Here is a 17,462-nt window from a genome sequence, read left to right as displayed (position 1 = left end):
AGCAGGGAATAACTCTCGATTGATTGGTCGTTCTCCTAATGCCGTCGTGGTAGTTACCATGGATTCCGTATTGTGGGCTTGGAGAAATGAAGAATTGTGGGCGTTTGGTCCTAGAGTCACCTGGGGCCAAGAAGATATTGTAGATGAAGACGACAAACTCCAAAACGGATGAATGGTCATGAACGATCGCAGGCGGTCACCTGTTTCAGGGCCAAACTTTTCCCCTATAGCTTCTGCACACATGTTGATGAATGCGTCCGGGGGCATACTACTTTCAGCTTGCGTTGGGGGAGCATTAGAATCAGTGCGACCAGCACTAGTTATTAGTGGTGTTTCAACCCCCGAGGAGGGGTTATGATCTCCATTTGTCATATTTCTTCTAACCGTGAATGAAAACCCTTTATTTGTTTAAGGATTCCACGCTCACCGCACCAATTGATGACAAGTAGAGAAATTCTGATCAACTTCCGTCCCTGTGGGGGCGTCGTTGGGTTCGACGGGGGGAAGCTCTGATGCCAAAGTCAGTATTGAGGAACAAGAGAGCAAACTGAATTGACAAAGGGTAAGGGGATGTGTACCTGGATAGCCTGAGACGTAGGCTATATATAGCTAGAAAGTTGTAACCTTCAGTAACTAGAAAGTCTCCATTAATGTTCCATTAATGGCGGTTACAAGTTATCCTTAAGCTGACGGTTAGCTAATTAATAGCTCATTAATGGTCTTTATGGCTAGGTCGGTCCAGCCGTTATAATGGCGAATGAATGTTCAAGGAGATTCGCCTCATAGATTCGCCGGCGGGTCTCCTTTGATGGGTCCTTGGAGATCCGGTGATCCGCCAGTCGGATCTTGTTAATACGCGGCGTTTCCTTAGGTGAATATCCCCCTTAGTCCTCGGGATAATATCTCAATGTTATCAATAATACACATTGAAAACACTTATACAAAAATCATATGATTTTAACTTATAAAATGAAAACCATTTTGTACCTTGATATGAGAAACTTGTAGCCTCCTCTAGCGAGAAAAAAAATACAATATGACTAACTTTATATAGAAAATAAGTCATTTGTGTCCACAAATTAATAGAAGCTTATCTTTACAATATTTTAATATAGTTTGAAAAGGAATCACATTACTACATTACTAATAATTTAGTTTGACCCACAAAACACAAAAATCATAGTGAAAATTAATTTGTTTGACCCATATGTATCTCTAACACAATTATTTCTTCTTTTTTTTACTACATAAAATATTGTTTCACAAAAATAATTTAATTTTTTTTTAACTATCTAATTTATAGAGTGTAGCTTTTATTTATTTATTATATCTTTTCTTTACCCTAAATTTGAGAATGTTACAATTCTACCCCCCTAAAAAAATATTTTGTCCCAAAATTTATATACCAGTAATCTCGAAGAGATGTGGGTACTGCTTTCTCATGTGTTCTTCAATTTCTCATGTGGCTTCACGTAGAGATCGATGGTGACTCCAACGAACTCTAACCATTGGAATTTCTCGTCTCCTCAGCTTCCTCATTTGTGTCTCTAATATCTCCACTGGCTCTTCTTTATAGGTCAAATCCTTCACTACTTGAATTTCTGGAGCTGAAATAACATGGTTCGGATCTGATCGGTTTTTCCTTAGCATTGACACATGAAAGACATCATGAATCTGCGACAACTCTGTCGGTAATGCTAGTCTGTATGCCAATGGCAGAATCCTTTCTATGATTTCGTATGGTCCAATGTACCTAGGGCTTAGTTTCCCTCTTCTACCAAATCGAATGATTGCTCTCCAAGGTGAAACCCTTAAGAACACACGATCTCCCACTTCATATTCCATCTCCCGACGGTGCTTATCAGCATAATTTTTTTGTCTATCTTGTGCCGCTCGTAAACATTTCTTTACTGTCTTGATCTTCTCGACTGTCTCTTGTACCAACTCAGGTCCTTCCAATTGTCTCATGCCTTCCATGTCCCAACAGACCGAATTCCTACACTTCCTCCCATACAAAGCCTCATATGGTGCCATCCCAATACTGGAATGGGTGAAAAGCTGTGCTAAAATTCAGCTTTGTGCCCAAAGCTTCCTGTAAACTACGCCAAGATCGAGAGGCGAAGCGAGGATCTCTATCCGATACAATAGAAATAGGAACACCATGTAACCTCACGATCTCATCTCTATATAGCCTTGCTAGCTTGTCCAAAGGATCATTTCGCCGAATCTGTAAGAAATGAGCAGATTTGGTTAGACGATCCACAATCACCCAAATCGCGTCATGTTTACTCCTCGTCCTAAGCAATCCGATGACGAAGTCCATGGTAATCCTTTCCCATTTCCAAGATGGAATAGCTAAAGGTCGTAATTTTCCGACAGGAGCTTGATGTTCTGCTTTAACCTGTAGACAAGTAAGACATTTAGCCACAAATTCCGTGATATCCTTCTTCATGGTCCGCCACCAATAATGTGGTCTCAAGTTTCGATACATCTTTATAGTTCCTGAGTGCATTGCATAAGGTGCATTATGTGCCTCCTTCATAATCTCAACTCTCAACCCACCTATTTCTGGTACACATACTTGACTGCTCATCATGATCATCATTCCATCATCTCGTACTGAATAGTTAGGCTTCTCCCCTTGTTGGATCTTAACCTTCATTCTTTGTAAATAAGGATCTTGAGCTTGCGCTTCCTTAATCATGTCTTCTAATACTGGCCTTAGTTGTAGTGTAGCCATCAACCCAATCATCTTATCCACACTAATTTTCACATCTATAGCTTTTAACTCTACTAACGATGTCATATTATAGCCCTTCATACTCGCCAACATCTGAGAAGTCTTTCTGCTCAAAGCATCTACTACAACATTCGCCTTCCCCGGGTGATAATCAATGGTGCAATTGTACATGCATTGAAGATTTGGAAACATTACTTATATATAGAGACATAAGCAATCACCTTACCATTTTGCATCAGCACGCATCCCAGCCCATGCTTTGAAGCATCAGTATACACCATAAATCCATATTTTATACTTATAAAAAAAATTCAATTGCTTCTTTATACTTTTAGAATATTCAGTTTACCAATTTAACTTGTTTAAAACATATTAACCCTTTTAACAAAGTAAATAATTTTTCTGAAAAAGTTGAAATGTTTACACTTTAATCTAGTTTAGGTAGCTAATATTTACCTTTCAAAAATTCAATTGGTCAATTTAAGCAAATTCATGGGTTACTAGAATTTTTTTCCAAATATAAAGGACTAGTTGATTTTTTGAAGAAAGTATGAGGACAAAAAATGTATTAATCTATTAATTAATTAACTTTTTAACAATGTCTATTCGCAATGTCACCAAAACATATGTCGCCATAATGAGAATTGACTCGTGGCATAGCACGTGTCGAGAATGGAGCAAAAATAATGTTTTTTCATAATAGTGAATAAGATTATATGTATATATATAAAGTGCAAAAAATACTTTTAATATTGTCCAGCAAAAGTAATTTTACCTCTAACGTAATGACTAAGATAATAATACCATTAATGTTTACAAGTTGAGCCAATTTACACTGATGTTTGAAATTGTGTCAATTTCAATTGTTATGATGGAGCACTCTGTGCATTCACAAATTTCGTTATCACTCAATTTGTATGTAGGGATGGTAATCGGGCATTATAAAAAAAACTATATGTTTCCAACCCGATGGGGATTTGTAATAAGTGAAAAATTAGGGATAAATTAGGGATAAGGAAGGGCACAGGAGACCATTTCTCGCCAAAGCCAAAATGGTGATAGGGATAAAGATTATTATATCCGCTCCGTGAAAATTCTTCCCTGTCGTGTATAAATTCCCGTGAATATCTATAGTTATGTTTTGTTAAAATAATTTTTTACACAAAATGATGCCATTTTTGTGATTTTTGGTTTTTCATGGATTGATTTTATTAAATTTTTTGGGCGAGAGAATCAAATTTAACGGTCAAAGTTGGTCACATACTTTTAAGTTATTACTTTTCCAAATATTCCTTGCGACAATGTGAGGATCCTAACCCCGAGAGATGAGAGAAGAAAATAGTGTTGGCGAACACTAGAAAATGAAGATATAAAGTATGGTATTAAATATAAAATGTAAGTTTTGGTATATAATAGGCTACAACAACTAGCTAGTGAGCAACCCTATTCGTAGAGAGACAAACATAAAAAACAACAACGTCATTAAAAGAGATAAGATGATATTTACAATCATCCAAAAGAAAAGCATAAAGAGACATGATAGAAGACTGTTGGTCTCACCCTATTTTAAGACCTCAAAAATACGATTTAGTGATTTTCGCTTTGTTTTTTGTTTTTTTTCTAAGAAATATTTTTCACTTTTTTGACCTAATTAATAAATTTCAACCATTAATCTTAGTTTTTCATCTAATTAATTAATTAATGGTCGACTTTAATCTAACAAGCTGGTCACTTTTAATTCTAGAGCACTTAATATACCGAAAAACCCTAAAATATGTATTTATATATTTGGTCCGGGTGAATTTATTCTTTATTGATTAATCCCCTAGATATATAGTAGGATCAATTCAATCCAAAATCAAATTTGGTTGGATACTTTAATTAGGGTTAATTCGTGATCAAAATAATTAGGTCAAAAAAAGTGTCAAGTCTCAAAATCAGGGTTTAGGGTTTCGTACCCCTAATCCGTTAGGAAATGGGTCAACGGTCAAAACCCACAGCAAAACTATGGGCCCCACCATCTTTTAGACAAATTCTGCTGTTTAGGACCTCAAAATACGATTTAATGATTTTCATGGGCTTTTATTGTTTTTTTCTACGAAATATTTTTCACTTTTTTTGACTTAATTAATTACTTAATGGTTGACTTTAAGGCAATAAGCTGGCCACTTTTAATTTTAGAGCAGTTAATATACCGAAAAAATGAAAGCACTTGAAAAACCTTAAAACGTGTATTTACAATATTCGGGTTCGGATCAATTTATTCTTTATTGATTAATCCCAAGATATATGGTAGCATCAATTTAATCTAAAATCAAATTTGGTTTGACACTTTAATTAGGGTTAATTCGAGATCAAAACAATTAGGTCGAAAAAAGTGTCAAGTTTCAAAATTAGGATTTCTTTTATAGTTTCGTTCCCCTAATCCCATCGGAAACGGACCAACGGTCAAAACACATAGCAAGGTTGTGTACCCCACCCTCTTTTGGCCAAATTTGGCCGTTTAGGACCTCAAAAATCAGATTTAGTTATTTTCACGGGCTTTTTATTGTTTTTTTCTACGAATTATTTTTTAATTTTTTGACCTAATTGATGAATTTCAACCATTAATCTTAGTTCTTGACCTAATTGATTAATTAATGGCTGACTTTAATATATAAGCTCGTCAATTTTAATTTTAGAGGACTTAATATACCGAAAAAATTAAAACGAAACACCCAAAAAAACCTTAAAACGTGCATTTGTCATCACTAAAACAGATAAATTTCAATGGTCGGATATTTTTTTAGTCAATTAAACCTTTCAATTTTTAAATTCAACCCCTAAACTATAGCGTAAAAGTAATATTAGATTTTTCCTTTTAAAACCATCAATTAGGTCATCAATCTATATATTAAAACTCAATCAGGTTTTTAATTATTTAAAATCATCGGTTAGGTTCGTAACGTATGTTAAAACTGTTATTTAGATCCCTCTTATAATTAAAATAAGTTTTAGTTGAGCTATTTTATATTTTCAGTTCAAGTATATCAATATTTTATAATATTTTAGATTTGGATTACCAGTTTAGTTTTAATAAAAACATAATCCGTTAAATCGAACCAAAATTAGTGTTATAGATAGTAATTTTAAAAAAATGTCTATATATAATCGACTAGGTTTATTTGATTACTAGAGGTGAACTGATGACTGAAAATATCATAAAATAATGATAAAAATCGTATCGAAAATATAAAATAACTGAACGGACAATTAAAATTAAAATATAAAATACAAGATTAGAGATCTATTTGACTTTTTAAAGAATAGGTTGAGTATCTAATTGATTTTAAACTTATAATAGGGATCTAAGCCAAAAAAAAAGTTTTAAGGACTTAATTAATAGAAGTAGAGTGACTAAACAGAATACCTACAAAAAGTTCAAGAACTGAGAAATGTATTTTGCTATTTGATAACACTCAAATTTTATTTCAGAAGAACTCTCAAGTTAAAGTTAAAATTTACCCCTTAATAATCACAAAAATATCCAAAATACCCTGACATGTCAGGGTTGTAGTATGTGTATAAAAAGGAGGTGAGGAATAGAAAAAGGCTCCTAAAGACAAAAGTTATTTATGAATTTTAGTTGTAATGACAAATTTGGGTGTAAAGAAGGAAGAAAATAATGTTGAAATGTCCAAAAGGTCTTCATCTTCATCACCCCTGTGGGAGGATCTGAATACAGATATACTAGCTTTCATACTCGTTCGAATCTCGATAGAAGAAAGAGTAGGACTGGTTTCATTAATCTGCAAAAATTGGTTAACATGTGTTTCAGGACCTTATTGTTGGTCTGAAATCAACATCCAGGGTTGGTGCCAAAAACGGGACCGTTCTATAGAAGATGTTGATAGGGTGGCCATTAACCTTATGAAGCGCAATAGAGGTTCATTTCGGTTGCTCTCTGCTACCAAGCTTGGAAATCATGGCTTCGTTTACGCTGCTAACTGGTAATTGATTAAATTTTTTTCCTATTTTTTGTGCTGTTTGAATGTTTAAAAATGCTTCCTTTGATTTGAGATATCTTTATTGATATTATGACAGTCAAGAAAAATCCATTTTAATTTCAGAGATAGGCAATCGATTGTTCATTTAGTTTAATGTTAAAGAATATATTTAAACTAATTTTGGCATATTTTGGACTTTCCTTATATTTTATCTTTGAATTAAAGTTATTCCCTAATAAGGAAAAATTAGATTTTGACTTTATAGATTCTTTTCTTTCTCCTGGACATAAACATTTGATTTACATACATGAATCTATCTATACGTTTTGTGTTTTCTGTATCTGTAGGGGGGAAACCTAAAGGTGATGAAAATTCCAATGAGTGAAGTGCTGAAAATTAACATTTGTCTAATAAGGAAAAATTAGATTTTGACTTTGTGGATTCATTTCTTTCTCTTGAACATAAACATGTGATTTACTTACATGAATCTATCTGTTTTCTGTATTTGCAGGGGACAAACTTGAAGGTGCTAAAAATTCCAATGAGTGAAGTGACGGACAAAATGGTGGAAAAACATGCTAATTCACTAGTGAATTTAAGTGTGTTAGATATTAGTTTTTGTTTTAATATCACTAGCAAAGGGATTGGAGAATTTGGGAACAATTGTAAAGCCCTAATTGATGTGAGAAGAAACTTGAGCTTTGCCATGTTTAAGAAAGTTGATGATAGTGAGGCTATGGTGATAGCAAATACAATGTCTAGTCTAAAGAAACTTGAGATGTGTTGTGGATCTTTTGCAAAATTGGGTCTTGAAGCATGGCAGATCTAACTATCCCTTCCTCTCAAACCTTGTTTCTTCCAGTCTTCCTTTCAGTTGGTGGTTGATTGTGCTGTGGTTGGTGTCACAGTACAACATAGGTAATTCCTTCTAATCTTGATGATTCTAAACTTAGGGCATGTTACGTCAATAGTCTACTTATCTCTCTTTGTCTCTTCTTGCTATTTGTGATTGTATAATGTGTATGTAGGTTGGAATGGAGGGCTTACAGATCTTGAAGTCAAAAGGGGAAAGGGAGATTTCACTGCCTAATAATGGGACTGTACAAGTAAAGGCATGTGGTGGGATAAATCTTGAAAATGAAAATGAAATGGCTACATGGGTGGTGGAAAACTTGAAATTCTCAATCAAGAAACCGGTAACTGAGTTTGAGACTTTCCAATATCTTATTATTTCCTCTTATTTCGATTGGGAGGATTCTGCATTATGATAATATATTTTGTAGATTGAGGCTGTTGTAACTAAGGATGACCTCCAAAATATTTCTTTATTGTGCAAGTCTGAAGTTGATGCAATGGGTGGAATAGCTGCTGGGGTCCTCAAGCTGTTCGGGTCCTCAAGCTGCTGAAGTTGGAGCGTTCCATTGGGCAGGAAACCGTAGACCAACTCAGCAACCTTGGTATGATTCATTGTTTATAACTGATTCATCTTGGTTTCGGTTTGGAGTCATCGTGTTCTATTATGTACTCTTCCTTAAATTCATACCACGTTGGAATATATCTCGATTTAAAAGTTTGTCAATTGTAAAAATTATTTGGACCGGACATTATTGCTAGGAATATGGGGTGCTGGGTAAGGATTAAAATAAATTGGTTGTCCTTAAACTTTTCATTAAGTTTTAAAAACACCACAAAAGTTTCATTGTGTCCTGAAATTCCCTAAGCTTCAATAGTCTATGAAAATTATATATTTGTTTTTTTTATTTTTTTATTTCATAAGATAGCAAGTGTGTTATATTTGAAAATATGTAATAAGCTGACTTGACATAACGTGGAGACATTTGTATTAGATTGGCCTCTAAATCAGAAACTTCATCATATTGAACTTGCAAGCTAATTCATTTGGTGTTCACTTGATGCTGATTTAATCTTGGAACCTGAAAAGGTCATATTTTCTATCCAGATTATATGCTCATCTTTTCCATCATTTGTGAGATTTGTGAGAACTGGGAGGATGTTATTTATTCGTTTTACTTGATGTTTTCTAATTTTAATTATAAATCAGATTTGGATGCAGTTAGAGGTTCAGAACATGTTCTGACAGATGGGTGTATAACAGAGATGGATGTAGAGGATAAGGAAGATAGAGCTGTAGCTGAAGATGTCTCTGGTGGAGAAATCAGGAAATCAGTAGCAGATGAGATAACTCTTATGGATCTTTTTTCATTTTCATTGGCTTCTAATGATTTGAAAATTATGGATGTCTCTTCTGATATAAAGCAAGAGTCTCCAAAGGAGGCTGCAATGGAAGAGAATGAACCTGGTTAATCAGTAATTTAACCAGCGGAGTAAAAGGTGGCTTGCATGTCACTCATGCCTCTAATGCATCTCGAACTATGCTGATGAATATAAAAACTCTTGAATGAAATTAAGGAACATTGAAAGCTTTGAACATTCCTGCTGCGATTCTCCCCAAAAACTCTGAGATTATTGGAGAGATTTCCAAGGTTTGCTACTTAGTGGTGTTCCAATTACAGGATGCCTAAGTGATCAACATGTTGCAATTTGGTTAGTGTTTCAAATTTGTTCTTCAATTATTCATATGTTCGCAGCGTTTTTTGTAAAAAATGTTTTTGATAATTTCCTGTAATATTTGCCATAGTGATTGTGTGGATTTATGCTCATCTACTTACTATACAGTGGTGCCTCATCTGCAATTTTGATGTTTTAAAATAGACCATAAACTGTGCTTTAAATAGTACATAGTAATTTCCTTTGATCTTTAAATGCAAGTTGGGTTTGTGTGTAATAATATTTGAACAAGTAAATTGCATGTGTGGCCAAATTTTCATTTATAATTGTTTCCCTACTCATCTAGAAGTTTATTTTTAAAGTCCATATGCTATCATTATAGGGCCAATTATACTTCCAATTGATGAAAAAGTTAGAAATTATCTATTTAGCTAATCACCTCATCTATGCTTATTGTTATTATGAACCAAAAGAGGTAGTGATAATTTGGGGCACTAGAAGTAGTATTTAGTTTTTTCTACTACAATTTCAGGGGGTTTAGTTTAGTCAATGAGAATTTTTTTGTAAAACCTAATAGGCATAATATATCTCCGGCCCCCATAAGTTGCCCAAAAAACGCAACTTACTCCTAAACTTCAAAATGTTTCAACTAACCCGCAACTCGCTTATTTAAGACAAATAGCTCGTCACATACCACATGGCAGCGCGGGATTGGAACTTGAAAAAGTTGCAACTAACGCACACTACCAATCACACGCTGCCATGTGCCATTTGATGTGATATTTGTTTCAAATAAACAAGTTGATAGGGTTAGTTGCAACATTTTGGAGTCTAGGAGCCAGTTGCAGTTTTTGGATAACTTCAGGGAGCTGAGGATGTATAAGGCCAAGTTAATAAAAAAATGTTTTGTTTATTAATTAAATAATAGTAGAATTTACTATTATTAAAAGTATTGACAATTTAATTTTAATAAGTGTATTTTATATGCTTGCTAATATCCCTTTTTCGTGTAACCTTTTCCACAACATGCACATCACATTCTCCAACTCTGTTGTACAACTATTGTTTTGGCCGTCACATTCTCTAAATCACTTGAATTCGCGAGAAGAATTTTCGAAAGGAGCCATCACATTCCCGAGCTATGCTGTGCAATCATTCTCTTGGAAGTTACATTCTCTAACTATCTGCTTCACAATCAAGATTCATAGATGCATTGTCTAGTTATCCAATTCAACACGTTCGGAACAACCAAAATTGCTAATATTGTTCCGTAATCATAGATATGTAAATATGCTAAGTTATTTGAGTGATGTGGTGATATGACAAGTTTCATGTTTAGTTCCTAAACTAATATTTTCAGTCCAAAATGTTTCATAAATATGTTAATACAAATGCAAATGTAAATGCTCATACTTTAATACCTTTCTAACTTTTAATGTATTTGTGGTGAACCTCTTAGTCTGTTGGTTGTGACTTTACTTGTCACTTTAGAGGTCATGGGTTCGAATGGGTGAGTTGAGGGTTTTCCTTTGTCTTTAATGTAATATTGAACATATGTTTTAAGATTCAACCTATACACAGTCTCTTATGTATAACTACTTTTATTTCTATTAATCGTCTTATCCAATTATTAATTAAATATTTCATTTGGGTTCACTTAAGTGAATATATAATGCTATAAGCTAGAACTAGTTATGCTATGCATAGGTGAATAAGATTTGAGTAAGTAGAAGTAAAGCCAAACCTTGCCAAGAAAAACAACAATATGATAGGTCAAGCTTCAGTGACTCTTTAAACATACTCTTTTGTTCCTATTTGTAAAATATATTGTCATGGATCTAGTCCCACAAAGTAAAATAATATTATGCATTTAGAGAAGCTCTGTTTATATAGAGTTTATAATCCTAAAAAGGAAAAGGAGTTAAAAGGCAAAAACTCTATGATAAGGAAATAAAGTTAAGGCTAAATCCGTGTGAATTCTTCATTTACATTTCGGGTTGATAGATAAACATATACGAAAAAATGGTTATTACATATATTTTTTTTTCTTTTTTTTTTGTAATGTTTATTATTTTTTTGATGATATACAATTGTATATAGATAATTCTCTACTTAGGAAAGTCGTTGATTATCTATGGTGCAATCAGTTCATCCTCCTCCATGGTAAGAAATTCCTTTCACAACAAGGAGATTCTCCATCATATGATGTCCATCCAAAATTCAATTTCCCAAATGGTTTGGATAAATTATTGGTTCAAAACGACTTCAATCAACATAACTTTGAGGTATGTATTTGTCAACTTTGGTTTTATCTTCTTAGGTGCTAGATCTTTATTGTGTTTTATTTGTTTTTTTAGATATCATTGCATGATAAGGTTGGAAGATTGTACAATGGAGCTGAGATGTTTAGAAGTGATGACTCAATGTATGAAGTGAGACTATTTCAACGGCCCTCAACTAGGTCGTGGAAAATAAATAGGGATGGTTCATAAAAAGATGGTATGTCAAGTTTTGCGTCCATTATCTATGACAAAAATTGCAACTCCGTTTGTGGGGTTTGCAAATCTCTAGGGGACTAAGAAGTTGACTATGTGGAAGCAAATTTGGCCTTGAATATCTTAAATATGGCACTTAGCCCTCAACTAGTGTTTATGAGGCAACCATCCACTCCTATTTTGTTGGACATGGATTATAAAAATATGGTGGAATGGATTAAGGGTAAAGGGAGACCGTGTGAAAGTTGCAAGAATATTATATGAAGGATAATAAAAAAACAGGATTTGCTAAATTATGAGATTGGTCATAATTGTCTTCAAAACATGAAGCCACATTGCCACCTAGAACAATGCAATTTTTTTTTCTAAACATCGTGAATTTTATTGAATACATTAGAAGAGGACCAACTTTGTACACCTAGTTATAAATGTCTTAAATAAAAAGTAAAATGGTTTGTAAAATAATTATAACTAGGTGTACAAAGTTTGTCCTCTTCTAATGTATTCAATAAAATTCACGATGCTTATAAAAAAAAATTGCATTGTTCTAGGTGGCAATGTGGCTTCATGTTTTGAAGACAATTATGACCAATCTCAACATTAACAAATGCTATTTTTTTTATTATCCTTCATATAATATTCTTGCAACTTTCACACTGTCTCCCTTTACCCTTAATCCATTCCACCATATTTTTATAATCTATGTCCAACAAAATATGAGTGGATGGTTGCCTCATAACCATTAGTTGAGGGCTAAGTGCCATATTTAAGGCATTCAAGGCCTCATTTGCTTCCACATAGTCAACTTCTTGCTCCCCTAGAGATTCGCAAACCCCACAAATGGAGTTGCAATGTTAGTGCTAGATAATGGACGCAGAACCTGACATACCATCTTTTTATGAACTGTCCATATTTATTTTCCACGACCTAGTCAATGGTCGTTGAAATAGTCCGGTTTCATAGCTTGAGTCATCATTTTGGTTATAAGGTTTTTGAATTAGATTTTATCTTGCCAACTGTTACTCCAAGTGCCTTCCAGCACGGCTCCCATCTTTACTAGGTATCAATTTATCTTGCCAACTTTGTTGAACCCGTATCATTAAATAAAAGGTAATTAAAATAGGAGTTCGTTTTCATACTTGATTTCATTTGGTTTTAGAGTTTTGGTTGAAGTTTTTCTTTAGTATTCTTCCGAATTAGTTTATTATTTCTTCAGTTGATGGCAGTAAGTAAGCTTGAAATATACAAATAAAGATGTTGGTCAAAAACCATTTTTCCACTTGTTGGAATAGAAAAAGATCTTCAAGTAAAGAATCTAAGTCTCTTTATTAGGTTTGACATGATCAAAGGAATTTTATTGAACTCCATAATGAAGAATCCCTCTGTCTAGGAATAAGTCTAGTAATGGCTTTGGAATACAAGAGATTGTAGTTATTAAATAGGTTTGCTTTACATTAATATCAACTGTCAAACATTACATTAATCTCAGAGTTGCTTAAGGCAGTTCACTTTTTGGTTTGATTGCTACATCATGCTATTTTCTTTATGTTTGTGCAGATGGAAGAATCCAGGAAATACAATGCAACTTCTTTATATATACCTCAAGTGTCACAATATAGTTATGGTGCAACTATTGAAATTCAGTATATGCACCTTAAATATCACAATCAAGTTATGATAAATAGATCTCGTACTTGAAGTTAAACCAGCAGAGATTAAGACTCCCTAATACCTCGTATGACATAACTTGCTTACCAATTTTTTACTGAATTTAATTGTTTTAGGAGTGTTCTTTGTAAACTCTAATTGATTTATTTCAATTCTTTTGGTTTACATTTGGGTTTACTTTGAAAAACTTGATCTTAAATTGAATCTATCTTCCACTACTTAATCATGGCTTCTCAACGATTTTCTGCTATGCCCACATGTTCTATTAAGTTTTTTATTTTTATCAGTGTAATTTCTATTTTAGAAGAGAATGTATATTCTCTTGGTTGTCTTTGTTAATTTTGTATCATTTTTATTTCAGTTTTGCAATTTTATTATGTAAAGAAGAGAATATCACAATGATCACTAACGAAATTGAAACATTAATGTACTAGGGGATTAAGTTTAGGGGAGCAGTAATATATTGAACCATTAAACTTGTTTAAAGGGATAAATCAGCCTCTTGAGCCTGATTTAAGCATAATTTTCATACCCATACTATCACAACCAGGTCAACTCTATTCAATCCAATGGGTCACATTTCTAGGTCAGAGATGGTTGCTCCAGTTATATTTCTAACCACCTTTAATTTACCAAAAAAAAAATTGAAATTTTTATATTAAAGGATTCAAACCATGAACCTCTAGCTTTTAATAGACATCTACTACCAGTAAGTTATATGTTAAAAGAATAATTGATCAAACATTTAGTGCAGGTTTGGTTCAGCTGTTTATATCTACTGTTTGGTGTTGTTGCTTACTTACTGTTAGCTGATTGATTAGTATTGTTTGGTAAAATTATGATTAACTATTGCTGAAGGGCTTGTTTCCTTTTGTGGTGGAAGGTCATCTTCATCACTTGAACCACACCTTGATGCTTTTGCACTTGCTACATCCAGTTATTATAGGCAATAAAGGGAGGATACAAATTTACAAACAACTTGTAATGATATTTTCAATATACAGATGTGTAGACCTCATTGATATTTTCTTCATTATTAAGTTGCATGTAGTTACAAGTTGATTAAAGTTTGAGATGCCCAACAATCAGTATACCCTTTATACTGTCCTGAATGCCCAAAATTCACTTACCCAACTTAATTCATTAATACCCCCGAGCAAATTTCAATAAGGATACCCCATGCCCAGATATTTCTTTCCTTTTGTGCTTAAAGGGCAATTGTGGCCTTCTAAAATAAATACAACCACCTTTGTGAAGCTGTTGTTTGATTCCAAAACAGCAATTAGCTCCAGTTTTTTTATTTTTAACCAAACACCACAATATCACATTTTAAGCATAAAACAGCAAAAAAACCAGTTTTAAAAACAGGAAACAAACACCCTCTTAATCTATCCATTTAAAATATTAAAGATTTAATATTCTTAAAAAGAAGAGATAGAGACTCAATGTACCTATTTGAAAGATTAATAATTTAATCAATAAAAAATAAATTCATGAGTCTCAAATATACATTTCATCTACGGAAAATATTCATGAACCAAATCATTTATAAAAATATTATTCTATACATTAAATTGAATCCGTTGAATACGGAGAGAAGAATGAGAAACTTAAACCTAAATTATTCTATATTAATAAATTTTTTAATTTATATTAAGTTTGAAATCGAATATCATTTGCCTAACCATTACAGGTACCATATTTTCATGATTTAAAGCATATTACATGTAAAGATATCGTCATGTGTAACAATTATGTCAAGTCTTTAAATTGGGTGAAATTTCACCAATTGAAATATATCAGGAGTCAAATGTGACAAAATAATAAATCCATGACCAAAGCATAAAATTTTAAATCAAGCATAGACCAAATAATAACTTATGCCAATTATTATGTTTTTACATAGTAAAACATTTTCCCATTTTTAGATACGCCACGTGGCTGTCACGTTTCATTTAGGTCAAAGATCTAAATTGTTTCATATTGACGTGTGACCATGTCATTTTTTCGATCCCTTTTTGAGCATTGGAATCAGCGGATTGTAATTAAGATAAAATTCAAAGTTGAGTGATTTTATTGAGACAAATTGAAGTTGTGTAACCATTTTAAAACAACCATATCAGTTCAGTAACCAATGTTGTATTTAACCCAATTGCTTGCCACCTTGAGCGCATTTAATATTACTTTTCCAAACATTAAAACAGTTTTCTGATTTAAAATTTAAATCAACTTTAGCTAAACGAAAAATTGCTCAACTTAAAAGTTGAATATTTTGGAAAATTTGCATTTAATGAAAAACTATATTTCAAGCTTTTATAACTCAAATAGCTTTCAATATTTATGTTTGTCTTTTCACTTCAAAATGAAGAGTTTTACATATTTGGTTAGTGATTTCGTGTTTATATTTTACACCTAAAATGTAGCTTTTTATAAAAACAGTGAATTAGAAAAATATTTTTTTCCAACAGCAAACAGCAATAGGTAAAACAAACGGCCCTTAATATGCATAATACATCTCCAGCCGCCATAAGTTGTCCAAAAAACGCAACTTACTTCTAAACTTCAAAATGTTTCAACTAACCCGCAACTCGCTTATTTAAGACAAATAGCCCGTCACATACCACATGGCAGCGCGGGATTGGAACTTGAAAAAGTTGCAACTAACACACACTACCAATCACAATGTGCCATTTGATGTGATATTTGTTTCAAATTTAGTTGCAACATTTTAGAGTATAGTAGCCAGTTGCAGTTTTTGGATAACTTCAGGGAGCTGCGGATGTATAAGGCCAAGTTAATAAAAAAATGTTTTTGTTTATTAATTAAATAATAGTAGAATTTACTATTATTAAAAGTATTGACAATTTAATATTAATAAGTGTATTTTATATCCTTACTAATATCCCTTTTTCGTGTAACCTTTTCCACAACAGGCACATCACATTCTCCAACTCTGTTGTACAACTATTGTTTTGGCCATCACATTCTCTAAATCACTTGAATTCGCGAGAAGAATTTTCGAAAGAAGCCATCACATTCCCGAGTTATGCTGTGCAATCATTCTCTTGGAAGTTACATTCTCTAACTATCTGCTTCACAATCAAGATTCATAGATGCATTGTCCAGTTATCCAATTCAACACGTTCAGAACACCCAAAATTGCTAATATTGTTCCGCAATCATAGGTATGTAAATATGCTAAGTTATTTGAGTGATGTGGTGATATGACAAGTTTCATGTTTAGTTCCTAAACTAATATTTTCAGTCCAAAATGTTTCATAAATATGTTAATGCAAATGCAAATGTAAATGCTCATACTTTAATACCTTTCTAACTTTTAATGTATTTGTGGTGAAGCTCTTAGCCTGTTGGTTGAAAGTTTACTTGTGACCTTAGAGGTCATGGGTTCGAATGGGTGGGTTGAGGGTTTTCCTTTGTCTTTAATGTAATATTGAACATATGTTTTAAGATTCAACCTATACACAGTCTCTTATGTATAACTACTTTTATTTCTATTAATCGTCTTATCCAATTATTAATTAGATATTTCATTTGGGTCCACTTAAGTGAATATATAATGCTATAAGCTAGAACTAGTTATGCTATGCATAGGTGAATAAGATTTGAGTAAGTAGAAGTAAAGCCATACCTTGCCAAGAAAAACAACAATATGATAGGTCAAGCTTCAGTGACTCTTTAAACATACTCTTTTGTTCCTATTTGTAAAATATATTGTCATGGATCTAGTCCCACAAAGTAAAATAATATTATGCATTTAGAGAAGCTCTGTTTATATAGAGTTTATAATCCTAAAAAGGAAAATGAGTTAAAAGGGAAAAACTCTATGATAAGGAAATAAAGTTAAGGCTAAATCCGTGTGAATTCTTCATTTACATTTCGGGTTGATAGATAAACATATACGAAAAAATGGTTATTACATATATATTTTTTTCTTTTTTTTTTTATGTTTATTATTTATTTGATGATATACAATTGTTTATAGATAATTCTCTACTTAGGAAAGTCGAAAGTCGTTTATTAGAT

At 32.8% G+C, this 17,462-nt stretch overlaps 1 long non-coding RNA gene across 4 annotated transcripts; it reads left to right on the top strand.

The window, feature by feature from the left end:
* The first annotated feature begins 7,270 nt into the window (after positions 1-7,270).
* LOC136233941 (uncharacterized) lies at positions 7,271-11,479 on the top strand. 4 transcript variants are annotated; one of them, XR_010690993.1, is made up of 5 exons: positions 7,271-7,644; positions 7,755-7,922; positions 8,064-8,183; positions 8,789-9,291; positions 11,356-11,479. It is a non-coding gene; the product is annotated as an uncharacterized lncRNA (long non-coding RNA). The 4 variants fall into 4 exon arrangements; XR_010690992.1 differs by having other exon boundaries at positions 8,010-8,183; positions 8,801-9,291; XR_010690991.1 differs by having other exon boundaries at positions 8,010-8,183.
* The last annotated feature ends 5,983 nt before the right edge of the window (positions 11,480-17,462 follow it).

This window comes from Euphorbia lathyris, chromosome 6, assembly GCF_963576675.1.
Source record: "Euphorbia lathyris chromosome 6, ddEupLath1.1, whole genome shotgun sequence".
NCBI classification, from domain to species: domain Eukaryota; kingdom Viridiplantae; phylum Streptophyta; class Magnoliopsida; order Malpighiales; family Euphorbiaceae; genus Euphorbia; species Euphorbia lathyris.
This window is presented reverse-complemented; position numbering and strand designations above follow the sequence as displayed.